This window comes from Procambarus clarkii, chromosome 86 (genome assembly GCF_040958095.1).
Source record: "Procambarus clarkii isolate CNS0578487 chromosome 86, FALCON_Pclarkii_2.0, whole genome shotgun sequence".
NCBI lineage: Eukaryota > Metazoa > Arthropoda > Malacostraca > Decapoda > Cambaridae > Procambarus > Procambarus clarkii.
This window is the reverse complement of record NC_091235.1, coordinates 16,671,405-16,683,931: the sequence shown is the minus strand read 5'-3', so window position 1 is coordinate 16,683,931 and position 12,527 is coordinate 16,671,405. Positions and strand designations below refer to the sequence as shown.

Here is a 12,527-nt window from a genome sequence, read left to right as displayed (position 1 = left end):
GCGACGATGATGGTTTTTGGTGTATGTGTGAATTTCTGTCGTCTGGTTATGTCGAACCCCAAATCTTTCTTCTCCTCTGTCTCTGGAAGCTGCTTATGTTGTTTTCTTTTTTGTTTCTGTCCATATATATATATATATATATATATATATATATATATATATATATATATATATATATATATATAACTGAAAACTCACACCCCAGAAGTGACTCGAACCCATACTCCCACAACTGGTATGTACAGGGACGCCTTAATCAGCTTGACCATCACGACCGGACATAAGGAAGTGATAGCCGAGGCTATATGAACCACTTCCCCGCCGGCACTCGGATGGTAATCTTGGGCATAGCATTTTATCAAATCACCTCATTCTTTGGGGCACACGTGAGGAACACAAATGCAAACAAGCCTGAATGGTCCCCAGGACTATATACAACTGAAAACTCACACCCCAGAAGTGACTCGAACCCATACTCCCACAACTGGTATGTACAGGGACGCCTTAATCCGCTTGACCATCACGACCGGACATAAGGAAGTGATAGCCGAGGCTATATGAACCACTTCCCCGCCGGCACTCGGATGGTAATCTTGGGCATAGCATTTTATCAAATCACCTCATTCTTTGGGGCACACGTGAGGAACACAAATGCAAACAAGCCTGAATGGTCCCCAGGACTATATACAACTGAAAACTCACACCCCAGAAGTGACTCGAACCCATACTCCCACAACTGGTATGTACAGGGACGCCTTAATCCGCTTGACCATCACGACCGGACATAAGGAAGTGATAGCCGAGGCTATATGAACCACTTCCCCGCCGGCACTCGGATGGTAATCTTGGGCATAGCATTTTATCAAATCACCTCATTCTTTGGGGCACACGTGAGGAACACAAATGCAAACAAGCCTGAATGGTCCCCAGGACTATATACAACTGAAAACTCACACCCCAGAAGTGACTCGAACCCATACTCCCACAACTGGTATGTACAGGGACGCCTTAATCCGCTTGACCATCACGACCGGACATAAGGAAGTGATAGCCGAGGCTATATGAACCACTTCCCCGCCGGCACTCGGATGGTAATCTTGGGCATAGCATTTTATCAAATCACCTCATTCTTTGGGGCACACGTGAGGAACACAAATGCAAACAAGCCTGAATGGTCCCCAGGACTATATACAACTGAAAACTCACACCCCAGAAGTGACTCGAACCCATACTCCCACAACTGGTATGTACAGGGACGCCTTAATCCGCTTGACCATCACGACCGGACATAAGGAAGTGATAGCCGAGGCTATATGAACCACTTCCCCGCCGGCACTCGGATGGTAATCTTGGGCATAGCATTTTATCAAATCACCTCATTCTTTGGGGCACACGTGAGGAACACAAATGCAAACAAGCCTGAATGGTCCCCAGGACTATATACAACTGAAAACTCACACCCCAGAAGTGACTCGAACCCATACTCCCACAACTGGTATGTACAGGGACGCCTTAATCCGCTTGACCATCACGACCGGACATAAGGAAGTGATAGCCGAGGCTATATGAACCACTTCCCCGCCGGCACTCGGATGGTAATCTTGGGCATAGCATTTTATCAAATCACCTCATTCTTTGGGGCACACGTGAGGAACACAAATGCAAACAAGCCTGAATGGTCCCCAGGACTATATACAACTGAAAACTCACACCCCAGAAGTGACTCGAACCCATACTCCCACAACTGGTATGTACAGGGACGCCTTAATCCGCTTGACCATCACGACCGGACATAAGGAAGTGATAGCCGAGGCTATAGGCCAAAGAATGAGGCCAAAGAATGAGGTGATTTGATAAAATGCTATGCCCAAGATTACCATCTGAGTGCCGGCGGGGAAGTGGTTCATATAGCCTCGGCTATCACTTCCTTATGTCCGGTCGTGATGGTCAAGCGGATTAAGGCGTCCCTGTACATACCAGTTGTGGGAGTATGGGTTCGAGTCACTTCTGGGGTGTGAGTTTTCAGTTGTATATAGTCCTGGGGACCATTCAGGCTTGTTTGCATTTGTGTTCCTCACGTGTGCCCCAAAGAATGAGGTGATTTGATAAAATGCTATGCCCAAGATTACCATCCGAGTGCCGGCGGGGAAGTGGTTCATATAGCCTCGGCTATCACTTCCTTATGTCCGGTCGTGATGGTCAAGCGGATTAAGGCGTCCCTGTACATACCAGTTGTGGGAGTATGGGTTCGAGTCACTTCTGGGGTGTGAGTTTTCAGTTGTATATAGTCCTGGGGACCATTCAGGCTTGTTTGCATTTGTGTTCCTCACGTGTGCCCCAAAGAATGAGGTGATTTGATAAAATGCTATGCCCAAGATTACCATCCGAGTGCCGGCGGGGAAGTGGTTCATATAGCCTCGGCTATCACTTCCTTATGTCCGGTCGTGATGGTCAAGCGGATTAAGGCGTCCCTGTACATACCAGTTGTGGGAGTATGGGTTCGAGTCACTTCTGGGGTGTGAGTTTTCAGTTGTATATAGTCCTGGGGACCATTCAGGCTTGTTTGCATTTGTGTTCCTCACGTGTGCCCCAAAGAATGAGGTGATTTGATAAAATGCTATGCCCAAGATTACCATCCGAGTGCCGGCGGGGAAGTGGTTCATATAGCCTCGGCTATCACTTCCTTATGTCCGGTCGTGATGGTCAAGCGGATTAAGGCGTCCCTGTACATACCAGTTGTGGGAGTATGGGTTCGAGTCACTTCTGGGGTGTGAGTTTTCAGTTGTATATAGTCCTGGGGACCATTCAGGCTTGTTTGCATTTGTGTTCCTCACGTGTGCCCCAAAGAATGAGGTGATTTGATAAAATGCTATGCCCAAGATTACCATCCGAGTGCCGGCGGGGAAGTGGTTCATATAGCCTCGGCTATCACTTCCTTATGTCCGGTCGTGATGGTCAAGCGGATTAAGGCGTCCCTGTACATACCAGTTGTGGGAGTATGGGTTCGAGTCACTTCTGGGGTGTGAGTTTTCAGTTGTATATAGTCCTGGGGACCATTCAGGCTTGTTTGCATTTGTGTTCCTCACGTGTGCCCCAAAGAATGAGGTGATTTGATAAAATGCTATGCCCAAGATTACCATCCGAGTGCCGGCGGGGAAGTGGTTCATATAGCCTCGGCTATCACTTCCTTATGTCCGGTCGTGATGGTCAAGCGGATTAAGGCGTCCCTGTACATACCAGTTGTGGGAGTATGGGTTCGAGTCACTTCTGGGGTGTGAGTTTTCAGTTGTATATAGTCCTGGGGACCATTCAGGCTTGTTTGCATATATATATATATATTTATATTTATACTATATTATGAATTCCTCTGAGAAGAATTGGGATTGTTGGGCTGATGGCTCATAGGCCGTCCGTTAGGCATAGTCTCTCTCTCTCTCTCTCTCTCTCTCTCTCTCTCTCTCTCTCTCTCTCTCTCTCTCTCTCTCTCTCTCTCTCTCTCTCTCTCTCTCTCTCTCTCTCTCTCTCTCTCTCTCTCTCTCCCCAGGTATGTGAGGGGGGGCACAAGCGCCAGGAGTGTCGTATCGTTAACGCTAATGTAGTCCTTCCCTTAAAGACTCGTAAGCTGTAAGACGTGTCAAGAGGACACATACCTCGTGAAGCTTCAACACGTGTTGTTATGTATCCTTGAGATAGCGGGGACACACTCCTGCATACATACATACATACACACACACACACTACCTCTAACGCCAAGGATCAGCTTAACTTTACACATACAATACATAACCCAGGAGTTCTCTGTGGACGATCTCACTCCACCAGAAGTTCACCACAATCCACCACAGTTCACCACAGTCCATCACAATCCACCACAACTGTAGTCACATAACTCACTGTTCGCCTCAATATATTATTTGCTTTTGGCAGTATTAACAAACAACAAATCAGACCAAAGACAACATTAGGGAACATCTCAGACTATAATCTCAAACGGGTTTATCGTTGCTCACTTAAATGCGATTTTGTTGCTCATTGCTCACTTAAATGCTAAATTTGTGTCGCTGATAATTTGTTAAACAAACATTTCAACATAAGACAAATAATACGAACTCTGACGTCACTTAACGTTCGATAAATCCCTCCTTAAATTCTGTTGGTACTTAGAAAATACTTTTAGGAGACTTCCCAATGTTAGGAGTATAGGATCTAAGACCCGTACCGGAATGAGCACTATGACGTCACTTTGACGTCAAGGTGTACGACGTCACCTTGACGTCAAGGTGTACGACGTCAAGGTGACGTCAAGGTCTTTAGAGAAGTGGTGAGGAGCGCGGTGTGTTCCTTCAAGATTACTCCCGCCAGACCAAAGCATTCCTTTAGCGGGCATAAAACTTTATACCCACTTTGCCTAATCTTGCTAAAGAGGGGATGGGAGAGAGAGAGAGAGAGAGAGAGAGAGAGAGAGAAGGAGAGAGAGAGGGTCCAGCCTCCAACAAGCAACTACACAAAACAAATTCCTCTCATAAGACATGCAAATAAATGCGAGCATCGCTGACTGTAATCAAGTTCTTCGAAAAGCACCCGCGTCCTCCCCCAGCATCCATGACTCCAGGCACCGGCCCTCTCCCCCACCAGTAGTCGGGCTAGGGGGGGGTGGTTGGTGGTCTTTCAAGAAATCGCTGGTCTAAGAAAACAGAATGTCATAAGTGTGGAGACAAAGATACAGTCCCTAATATCATGCATCTCTTGGCTGAATCTCTTTTTAACCCATCTACTACTTGGTCAGAATGGTTGGAAAATGAGACCCCCCCTGAATGAGTTATCTTCATCTGCTATGAAGATAACATATCAGCTAAGGTTAAGTCTACTCCATAACCACATCAGAAGGACGACGACCGTGATCGATGCTCAAGAAGCAACTACAGCAACTGGATGTGATCAAAGCTGCATGACCAGACACAGTACCACCTTGGGTACTCAAGGAAGCAGCGGAAGCACAAGTATAGTCAACTTTTGGCAGTATTTATGTCCTCTCTGGAATACGGAGATCTTCCAGATTGTTGGAAACTGTTTAATGAGATGCTAATATAACATTAAGAGAAAAGAGTGTCTAAGCTACAAACCTGTATTACTAAAAGACATCCCTAGAGAGTTACTAGAGAGCTTAGTCTGCAGCAAGCTGCTACAACACTTACAACAGCTGTATTTTAATACACTATCACAGATTTAACGAAGGAAAATCTTGCATGAAAAACGTATTAGAGCTCTTCAATAAGATGTTAAAAAATTAAACAAGAGATGTGCAGACAATCATTTTTCGTGACTGTTAGAAAGTATTCCACGCTGTCTAACACAAGAGACCGATATATATATATATATATATATATATATATATATATATATATATATATATATATATATATATATATATATATATATATATATATATATATATATATATATATATATATATATATGTCGTACCTAGTAGCCAGAACGCACTTCTCAGCCTACTATGCAAGGCCCAATTTGCCTAATAAGCCAAGTTTTCATGAATTAATTGTTTTTCAACTACCTAACCTACCCAACCTAACCTAACCTAACTTTATCGGGTACCTAACCGAACCTAACCTATAGAGATAGGTTAGGTTAGGTTAGGTAGGGTTGGTTAGGTTCGGTCATATATCAACGTTAATTTTAACTCCAATAAAAAAAAATTTACCTCATATATAATGAAATTGGTAGCTTTATCATTTCACAAGAAAAAAATTAGAGAAAATATAATAATTCAGGAAAACTTGGCTTATTAGGCAAATCGGGCCTTGCATAGTAGGCAGAGAAGTGCGTTCTGGCTACTAGGTACGACATATATATATATATATATATATATATATATATATATATATATATATATATATATATATATATATATATATATACAAGCTTGAAGTGGAGTACCACAAGGGTCAGTGCTTGGACAGGTTCAATATATCACTGACCTAACAGAGGAAATTGGCTTCTTCATATCAGTGTTTGCGGATGATGCATATCTAATGGAGGAGTCAGGATGGCGATGGATTGTCACACCCTGCTAACGTATCAGGGGCCAGATTCACGAAGCAGTTACCCAAGTACTTACGAACCTGTCCATCTTTTCTCAATCTTTGGCGGCTTTGTTTACAATTATTAAACAGTTAATGAGCTCCGAAGCACCAAGAAGGCTGTTTATAACAATAACAACAGGTGATTGGGATACAAATGTATCTTCAGATACAAATAGTTACTACACACAAACACACACCTACTTATTCACAACAAGAACTTACGCAACACGGATAACAAACCGCTATTGATAATATGTGATCAAACGCGAGGAGAAATTGTTTCTCTTCGCAGTCAGCTCGCTACAGCTCCTCCTTTATCTTGTAGTACTTCTCCTGCGGCCTGGGGCGTCTTGACACCTTCTTGAGGCCGCCTCTCTTCTCCTCTTGAACCCATTTCTCTTGTCTTCAGTCTCCCCTCCTGTTAGGTCCCTCCGGGCTTCCATTCTCCTCATTCAACTGCATCTCCTTTTATCCATCATTTGTCAGCTTCTCTGTTCTCTTCGTTATATGCTCCTCTTCTCTTCTCTCCATCACCCGCACCACTACTCTCTCCTCACTTCTCTAGTTTCACATCGTCTCTTCTGACTTCCAGCCTCACTCTTGTTTCTTGTTCATGTCGTCTCTCTCTCTCTCTCTCTCTCTCTCTCTCTCTCTCTCTCTCTCTCTCTCTCTCTCTCTCTCTCTCTCTCTCTCTCTCTCTCTCTCTCTCTCTCTCTCTCTCTCTCTCTCTCTATTTTCTTCTGCAGTTTCCTTGCTTTCATATATCATCCTATTGTCTCCTGTTCTCTCCTCTCTTCTCCTCCTTACGGCCCTCTATTCTTCATGTCCCCCTCTCTTCTTTCCTCCAGCTCATTCTCTTCTCCCCCAAAATCATCACTGCTCCTCTCTCCTGTCTAGTAACTAACCCATCTACTTGACTAGTGAGTGTTAGGCCTGCGACCTATGCGCTTCCCTCACCCCCACCCGGGCATATGACCCAACATGGAGTCAATGTTGAAAACGTTCACTTGAGGTTATCTTGAGATGATTTCGGGGCTTTAGTGTCCCCGCGGCCCGGTCCTCGACCAGGCCTCCACTTCCAGGAAGCAGCCCATAACAGCTGACTAACACCCAGGTACCTATTTTACTGCTAGGTAACAGGGGCATAGGGTGAAAGAAACTTTGCTTATTGTTTCTCGCCGGCGCCTGGGATCGAACCCAGGATCACAGGATCAGAAGTGCAGTGTGCTGTCCGCTCGGCCGACCGGCTCCCCTAGATGTACTCACTTACATGTGCTTGCAGGGGTCCGAGCTAAGCTCCTGGGCCCCAGTTTTCTGAACGTCCTTCGATTAATACAGTGACGCATTTCTCAAGTTTTTATTATATTTTCATTTACAACTTTGAGTTGTATTAGCTTCAACAACTCTACGTCAAACGTGTTCCACTTATTGACAGCTCTGTGGAGTGAAGCTCTAATACTGAAAGAGCTTTTTCTGACGGAGTCCCGACGGCTGGTCTCTTGGGGAAAGGAGAAAGACTTGTTTGAAAAACGAAAAAAAGGGAGAAGGAAAAATTGAAGGAGGAGAGGAAGGAAGAGATAGAATGAGGTGAAGGAGGAGCTAGGGGTAACAGGGGAGAAAGCAGAGGAGATGAAGGAGGCGAGAAGACACAAGCGAGGCAGGGAATGAGAAGAGGCAAGTATAAAGAAGGTAGAGAATGGGAGAGTGTAGGAGATTATCAGCCCCCGCTCCTGTGCCAGGTAAGTCCACTACGGGATCACCATAGCCCGTGCTACATGGACACCTCGTTCTGAGTAGCTAAATCTCAAACAACAACAAGGGGAGAGAGTAAGAAGGGTGATAAGAAAAGGACGACGGAAGAAAAGGAGGGAGGTTTGACCTGTGAGAGGAGAGGTCACACCTGTGGGTGTGGGGATGTGTCACAGGGGTCACACCTGTGGGTGTCGGGATGGGTCACACCCTCCCGCACGAGGGCGTCACAGGGGTCACACCTGTGGGTGTGAGGATGGGTCACAGGGGTCACACCTGTGGGTGTCGGGATGGGTCACACCCTCCCGCAGGAGGGCGTCACAGGGGTCACACCTCACCCATGGGGGGAAGGGGGTACAGACACCTGACGTGACTGGGGCCTCGGTGTTGAGCGCTCACTGATTATTTTGACCATGGTATCCTGGAGGTCATCTTCCGCTTGTATTGTTCCCACAGAGTAAACCCTTATCTCTCTCCTATCACCCCGGCCTGGTAACACTGACGATATACACGCAACTATCCCAGCATTCCACTTAACAAGGCTGTTTTATAGTCACCTTATACATATACGAGCCGAGTTATATTGAAGTGTGTGTGTGTGGAGGCACTTATATGCCCACCTCACAAGTCGCCTCTATGGCGCTGGACCATAAGGGTTACTTCCAACGCCAAGAGCAGCGTTGTAGCACTTCTGAAACCGTCTCCAATTTAAGATTCCAATTCAGCGATTATGTTAGAATGAGCAGTTTGGAAGGGTCTGGCCGAGGGGGGGGGGAGCGGGGGAGGAGGGGGGGGTATTTGAGTGATGGGTGATGAAACTTTCATTGTTGATAGATAAGAGTGCTCACCTGTGCCTCTTCTGTTTATTTTATATCATGTTGGGGCGCGCCGAAATCTCCCCCCAACATCCCTCGGTGCACAGGTAAACTCGACCTTTCAGCGAGGAGCCACATGGTACAAGATCCCACTGAGACGCCTCGATAAACTAGTAATTGAAATCAAGCGAAGACGACTAAGATCTGGCCGTGGATGAAATACTGATGTGATGTTGGTTTATCATGAGTCTTTCATGAATTGCTAAAGCCTTCATGACGTCAGGTATGGTGTGGGGGCCACCGCTCGTCTCGTGGAGGTGATGAAATGGATTCCTGTAGGTGTGTGTGTGTGAGAGGTGTAGAGGGAGGGAATATATACGGAGACGATTGGGCCATCTGTGTTCTGCTCTCACAGATGGTGAGGTAAGGTGCAAAAGCTGGATATTATCCCATTCAGGTGGTTCGTTCAAGGCAAACGTTTCACACAAATCCTTATCCTGACCCCTTCCAAGTGCTATATAGTCGTAATGGCTTGGCGCTTTCCCCCCTGATAGTTCCCTTCCTTCAAGGGAAACATTTACACTCAAACGTCGTATGTCACCGGGAAAGATTGCCAGACATGAAGCAGTCAATGACATCATCAAGAGAAGTTTGGCTACAGCTGGATGTCCAACACAAAGAGAACCTCAGTTGTGCAGACCTGACAACAGCCAAAAACGCCCAGATGGAGTCACCCTGCAGCCATGGAGGGAAGGTAAACAGGTCATATGGAACTACACGTGTGCATCTACATTGGCTGATACCTATCTAGCACCTACCTACCATTGGCTGATACCTCAAGATAACCTCAAGATTATCTACCTCACAGTACAGCTGAGGGAGGCGGGGCGGCCACCTTCAGGGAGACTCAGAAAATCAACAAGTACAGAGACCTAGAACGTTGTTACAGGATCGTGCCGATAGGCTCTGAGACTCTGGGCGCTTGGGGGGTAAATGTGCACTTAAGTTCCTAAAGGCGGTGGGTGAGGAACTCATTAGGAACACTAGAGACTTAAGAGCGGAACGTGTCTGTTCCAGCGCCTCAGTGTCGCTATCCAGAGAGGAAATGCTTGCTGTATCTTGGGCACGCACCCAACATCTGAAGAGCTGCATGAGGTCTTTAGACTGCGATTGCTATGTGCTTGTGTGTTCTTTAAACTGTAACACTATCTATCTATCTATCTATCTATCTAAATTGTCACCCACAGTACCGTGGATAATGACATTTACCTGGGCACTAGGAGCCTCGAACACGCGACCACCAGCAAAGGAGACAGTCGCTCTATCAACTGAGCTACGAAGTTAGCCACAGTAAGAGAGGATACAAGAGGCACACACCTGATATCCCACTGAGACTTAACCTCTCCCGGGCTGCCACTTGAGCGCGGAGGAACTAGGATCACCTAATTCCTCCGTGCTCAAGTGTAGACGGGCCCCAGTGTCACGCTCCTGGGTGGACATCAGCACAAAAGCTTAAACACAACACAAAAGCCTTTGTAAAGCACAAAAGCAAGCACATAAGGGAATAATCATCAGAGAAAAGACGTAGCAGACGACCAAAAATAACACGGAGGGTCGTTAAGGAGGGCCAACGAGTGGTCATAACGATACAGTAACGAGGCCACACGCTAACGAGGACTCACTTTCGTATATAATGCAGAGGGGGTCGTAAGTCTTGTCGTATCTCCGCGTTGTTCTCACGACCCTTAAATGTGGGAGGTGATCCCTGGTGTGAGGGAGGGAGGGAGGGGATGGAGGGGAAGTTGGGGGGGATGGAGGGAGGGGATAGATGATGGAGGGAAGGAGGGGGGATGGAGGGAAGGAAGGGGGATGGAGGGGAAGGAGGGAAGACGGGTAGTCCTCATCCTGATAGTCACAGCCACGTGGCCTCAATGTAATTCTCAACCTTCAAAATACCGATCTATGGACTTTGAACCTTCAAAATACCGATCTATGGACTTTGAACCTTCAAAATACCGATCTATGGACTTTGAACCTTCAAAATACCGATCTATGGACTTTGAACCTTCAAAATACCGATCTATGGACTTTGAACCTTCAAAATACCGATCTATGGACTTTGAACCTTCAAAATACCGATCTATGGACTTTGAACCTTCAAAATACCGATCTATGGACTTTGAACCTTCAAAATACCGATCTATGGACTTTGAACCTTCAAAATACCGATCTATGGACTTTGAACCTTCAAAATACCGATCTATGGACTTTGAACCTTCAATATAACGAGAACGTTTGAATAAATTTCTGCGCTATATTCGGCTATCTTGCTCACTGGGGCAGCAGCCGTCTTGAAGTCTTCAGATATCAGCGCCTCAGCTCTCACCTCTGTCGTCGCGAAATTAAATCAATTTGCTTCAGAAAACTGTAATTAATTTAGTTAATTAACAAAATAAATCACATGAGAACCTGTGTCTCTGAAGAGTATCGAACTTTTATTCGTTAAGATTGGGACGAGGGTTCCTTAAGGGCCTCGTTAAGTCATTCTCTGATGAGACTTATAACAGCCTGTTAGTGGTACAACAGGTAAATACAGTCAGAAAACTTGATCTGTTTCTGTAAGGTGATATCAGGCACGATTATAATGTCTTGAGGCATTTGTCTTATTTCTGTGGGGTCCCACAGACACCATCACAGCCTCAAGACGTCTCCAGAGCTCGCTTGACTTCAACAGCAGTTTCTAGACATCTCTAGCATCCCTCAGACGTCAGCAGCATCTCTCAGACGTCAGGAGCGTCTCTCAGACGTCAGCAGCATGTCTAAGACGTCAGCAACGCCCCTCAGACGTCACCAGCATCTTTCAGGGGTCAGCAGCATCTCTCAGACGTCACCAGCATGTCTCAGACGTCAGCAGCATCTCTCAGACGTCACCAGCATGTCTCAGACGTCAGCAGCATCTCTCAGACGTCACCAGCATGTCTCAGACGTCACCAGCATCTCTCAAGACATCAGCAGCATGTCTCAGACGTCACCAGCATGTCTCAGACGTCACCAGCATGTCTCAGACGTCAGCAGCATCCCTAGCATCCCTCCAGATGCCAGTTCCCAGCGACACCAACACAGAGATGAAGTACTGAGCTCACCACAGGTAGAGTGGATCACCTGACCACCTGGATCATTGGCGCTTGGCTAATTAAGACGAATGGTTTGAGGCCTGGGAGGAGGTGGCGATAATTCCCGACGCATCGCCGGCTCTTAATTTCTCTCTCACAAGGTGTTAATGGTCATTCAATATAATCCCCAACAGGGAGATAGATATATCTAGTCCTCAGCTGCTGTGGTTCCGCTGTCGAAGATATTTTGACGCCGGGTCAATATATATACGCATCTATATCGCGTAGTATAGATGGGTAGTTACTATATAGGTAATCATTTGGACTTGTATCAAAGCGTGGTTTTCAGATGTATCTGTATAGCCTCGTGACCTCGTTTCTCTTGCCTCTATGTTGACCCTTGACCTTGCTGTGCTTTCTCTCTCTCTCTCTCTCTCTCTCTCTCTCTCTCTCTCTCTCTCTCTCTCTCTCTCTCTCTCTCTCTCTCTCTCTCTCTCTCTCTCTCTCTCTCTCTCTGGCATCTCTTTTGATCTCTGAACAAGTGTTTGGTACTTCAAGCTAGAGGTAGCTTCACCAGGCTGTTCCTTCACCAGGTTAGCATCATATATAGTAATACTATCCGGGAGTCAAGCAACTGTTGTGGATAGCATTTAGAGGAAGGGCACCAGTAAATGGGTCAAGGGAATGGGAGGACCTATTAGGTGAAGGGAAGGGGGAGGACCTATGCTATAGCGCGAGCCATATAC

At 46.2% G+C, this 12,527-nt stretch overlaps 1 protein-coding gene across 1 annotated transcript in view; it reads left to right on the top strand.

Annotated features, from left to right (window-relative positions):
* Nucleotides 1-12,527, top strand: part of LOC123767756 (uncharacterized) — a 52,813-nt gene that overhangs the window by 131 nt on the left and 40,155 nt on the right. The window lies entirely within an intron of this gene.